Raw genomic sequence first — 4,811 nt, 5'->3', positions numbered from 1 at the left:
AAAGATCTTGTACTAACAAACAGGGTACCATTTATGTGTTCTGCTACCCATCCCCTCCTCAAGCCATAGCTTCATGGACCTAAGCCTTATACAAATTTCTCAGCGATGAATTCACCATAAATCAATATTTCACTCTTACAGCTTTCTTCACAATTTGACCTTGTCTAGTCCTAATTTTATCATTTCTAATGTTAATTCACTTTTGTCTCTTATTTGCAGTAATTTGATTTTTCATGTTAAATATGTCTTAATACTGAATTTTCCTTCAACTAAAAACTTTCTGAAGTTACCCTTGTCTGTAAAACTAACCTGTTTCATCTATCTTGTTATCTATTTCAAATTACCAGGCCTTTCTCTTGTCTTGTCACCCTGCATTCAATGCCTGTAATGTGTCTTATTTTTACTTTTAAATCATTCTCATTTTTCACTTTTCTCTCCAGAACTTTTGAAGAAGGCAGCTCTAATAAGTAAGTGAAAGATTGAATGGAAAGTGATCTAGAAGTATCTACTCCTGTTTTCACTCTGTCCTGGAATGTGGGAAAATTATTACATAGAAAGTGGCAAAATTATTGAAGGTGTTTTACAAGTCCCAGGAAACTTGCTACATTCAATTTTCTAGCTCTATACCATTTTATATAGTATTTAATACCTCATAAAATGGTACTATTTGAATACAATTCACAATATTTATTAGTTTTGCAAGTCTGTAAGAGTAATATATCATTATTTTAATATATAGGTTAATCCTTACTGTTATAATATCCTTATGATTAAAAAAAACTGCTTATAAGCAGAGCCCAATATTATTGACATCTCATTCACTTAATGACAAAGTAATATAAAGAATTCTAAACTGGGCATAAAATTAAATTAAAATTGTTTAATTAATAAAGAAAAAATACAAGGAGAACATAAAACATTTTCATTCTCCAGTTTTTGATACAATATTCTACCCATTATTGTCAAATTATACCATAATATTTCTAAAGATTTATTTAATTTATGTTATTTATGTGAGTATAATGTAGCTCTGTATAGACACACCAGAAGAATACATCAAATCTCATTACAGAATGTTTTGAGCCACCATGTGGTTACTGGGAATTGAACTAAGGATCTCTGGAAGAACAGTCAGTGCCGATAACCACTGACCCATCTCTCCAGCCCTACATAATGTAAATTTTAAACTGTATAACATAAATTAATTCTAGTATTTATTTTGTGTCTTGCTGCTTTTTATTTATGCTGATTCATGATGGCTTTGTTTTCTTCATACATGCTTAATTTGATGTCAAGTATGACCAAACAATGTCTGTGGGCAGGATATTTTTTTCTGATAAAGTACTTGCATTTGCTTCTGATTAGTGCTAGTATTCTGCAGTTACTTTAATTTATTCCTTCTTTTTTTATATATTCCTTGGCCTCAGTTTCATCTAAAATCACTGTAAAGCTCCCCTTACAGCTTGAGTCTGACACTTAGATTTACTTACTGTCAATTATCTTGATTCATGAAAAAAGAGTTTCCTAGATATAACAGGGTAATACAAGGGTTAGCCCTCATAAGTAGCTTACCTGTATGCCCTGCCCATTAATTCTTATTTCTGCATCTCTTCTAGTGAGGATGATTCATTGTATATCTGTTAGAAATTTTCCTGTGTCATAGAATATAAGGTATTTTGAGAGATGTTGCCTGCCTCTCTCTAGCAATGTAGGTTAATATGCTTTCGGAATATTAAGATTATCAAATCTATTTTAGAAAATAGCTTGCAATTACATTTGACACTATGTATAAGTAACAGCAAAAGAAGTGATATAAATTGTGGCTTACTGGTTAAGAAGCATAAACATTACTATTATTATAGTTTAACAATTTTTAAAAAATAACAGAATCACAAAGCATATTCTTTTTTTGTACAAAATACTTTGCAATAAAATTAAACCCTTTAATTGACTTACACAAAGCCAATTCTTTTCAGTGTGCCTTGAATCAATATTTATCATTCTGGTCTATTTATCCTAAGCAAGATGTAGCACTGAGTGAACATTTTGTCATAATTATCCAGAACAATTAAAGGGTCTCTGCAGCTATCTATCATGACAGTTAATACTAAAGCAGAATTAACATGTTCAGATGATATTTCTCCTTTGTTACTCTGATGCTTATTTGTTGTAAGGTAAAAGAATTTATAGACAGACTACAGGATGGATTAGTCAGTGTGTAAATATAATTGCCATGCAAAGCTAATAACATGAGCTTGATCTCCAGAACCCACTTACATAAATGTAGACTAAGGAAACAAAACAACAAAATTGTTGTGTGATCTCTACTTGCAAGTTATAGCATGCACACTCACTCATACACATGCACACACACACACACACACACAAACACACACACACGAAAATAATAAATAAATCAATTTATAGACAGATATGAAAAAGGATAAATTTTAATAAAGATAAAACAACATTAATCTTATGAGAAAATATATAGGCATCAGACTTCTAAGCATATAGTTATAATATTTAGTATTCAAAAATATATGCTTTTAGTTAATTATTCCTAAAAATTTTGTTGTCATATATTTAACACATATAGTGATAAATTTTGTAAAGTTATTTCAGTGTTAGAATATTGTTTACATTGGATAAATTCAACATTCTTCCTCCTGTTTCTTATCTCTTCCCTACTTTTAGTTCCCTCCTCCACTTCCTTTCAGTCTTAATAATGTTTTTAAAGATTTATTTTATTTATGAGTACACTGTAGCTGACTTCAGACTCACCAGAAGAGGGCATCAGATCCCGTTACAGATGGTTGTGAGCCACTATGCTAGGAATTGTAATTAGGACCTCTGGAAGAGCAGTCAGCTCTCCCAAACCCTGTGCCATCTCTCCAGCCCTAGTTTTAATACTTTTAAACTCATGATCCAAGTTTATTTTTAAGTTGAAAAATCAGACAGAAGTTGTGTCCCTATACTAACATAGTCACCCTAGCACTTGGGGGTAAAATGCAGGAGGATTATGACTTTGGCCCCAGAATGAGCTATCTCAAAGTAAAAATACATATATATGATGGAGAAACTGTTTATTCCCAACAGAGATTTGCTGCTGTATCTACAACAGGACTCCTATAACTATCATTATGCAGAAGTTCAAGACCATTATATGGAATGAAGTATTTGCATATAATACACCTATCTCCTTATTTTATATTTACAATTTTCTCTAGATCTTTGTGATGCTCAGTATAACTATTAAGAAACATATGTTGTGCCAGGCAGTGTTGGTGTATGCCTTTAATCTTAGCACTTGGGAGGCACAGGAAGGCAGATTTCTGAGTTAGAGTCTAACCTGGTCTACAGAGTGAGTTCCAGGACAGCCAGGGCTGCATAGAGAAATCCTGACTTGAAAAACCTTAGAAAAAGAAAAAAGGAAAAAAAAGAAACATATGATTCATTGTGTTGTTTAGGGAATAATGTCAAGAATAATAGCCTGTATATGATCACTATAGGTAAATATGTTCTAGACATTTCCTGTCTGTACTGGGTTGACTCTCTATATAGAAAATCAGAAAACATACATGGCCTATAATAGTCATTTTGTTATATCTTTTCTTCAATACAAACCAAGGATCATAGAGGCTTGAGGTAATATAATGAGATGTTCATGTACCTTGGTTCCAGGTACAAAGACATTTAAATTTAAATGCTTACAAGCCTATAGCCAGTTTATAGTTTTTGAAATTTATGTCATTGTATAAAAAGTTTCATATAATAAGGCAATTTGAGAACAGAAAAAGAACTTAGTATCACATATTTGGAAAAGTACTGAGGCCTGTATAACCAATATACTATCACTATGATTGTTAAGCACTTTGTTGTATACTAAAACATCTTAAAATTTGGTCAATTATGGACAGAATAAAGGCACTATAATATTCTTTAAAAATGCAATTTGCATGGCATTTGAAGCTGTTTTCTGGTTTGTTAATCATCCTCAAAATTGTTTCTATGACAAGAAAATGTAGTTTATGAAGAGTAGATGATACCTTTAAAATGACTGAAATAATTTATTTATTTGAATGCAAACTCACATTCTAAAATTAGGAATCGGATCTAGTACATCTCTCTTAAATATTCATAGGCAATAAAATCCCTGGCTGTATGATTGATTTTACAGGCAATTGAATGTTACCTTATCTCTGCATAATTGCAGCTATAAGAAGCATTAGATAGGCAATAAAAACCCCTTCAAGCCTCTGACATAAGCATTTAATTGAGAAGAAAATGGGTTAAAGCTCATCTTTAGATGAAATAGCAGTTAGTTTATAAAGGAAAATATGTTTTTTGTAGGCAGGAAATAACAAAAAATGATGACTTTAAAACAAAGTTACAATTCTTGACCATCACATAACATAACCTGACTAGATAGCTGGTGACAATAACCAAAGTAATACTATTAACATTATTAAGTATTTCTAAATTATCTAAGTAAGTCCAGCAACTACCCCATTTATACTCTTGAATCTTGTTTTTTTAACCATCAGTTGGTCAAAAGAAAAACAAAGAGTCTGAGAGATGTCAAAGCCAACATGTCAACAACAAGATCTCTAACCCTAAACATCAGTGAAAATGGTAAATTGGGGGTAAGAAAGGTTACAACAGTCTGAGATGAAGATTAAAGTAGCTCAATAGTGTTACTCAGTCAACATAGGGAACGTGCATCCACAAAGCCTCAACCATATTGTTGTCTCACCAGCACAATTAGGACATATGGCATGCAAATATTGGCATGGAAAATGCATCATGGT

This window comes from Grammomys surdaster, unplaced genomic scaffold, assembly GCF_004785775.1.
Source record: "Grammomys surdaster isolate TR1022 unplaced genomic scaffold, NIH_TR_1.0 148, whole genome shotgun sequence".
Taxonomy (NCBI): Eukaryota; Metazoa; Chordata; class Mammalia; order Rodentia; family Muridae; genus Grammomys; species Grammomys surdaster.
The sequence above is the reverse complement of the archived record's forward strand: the minus strand, read 5'-3'. Positions refer to the sequence as shown.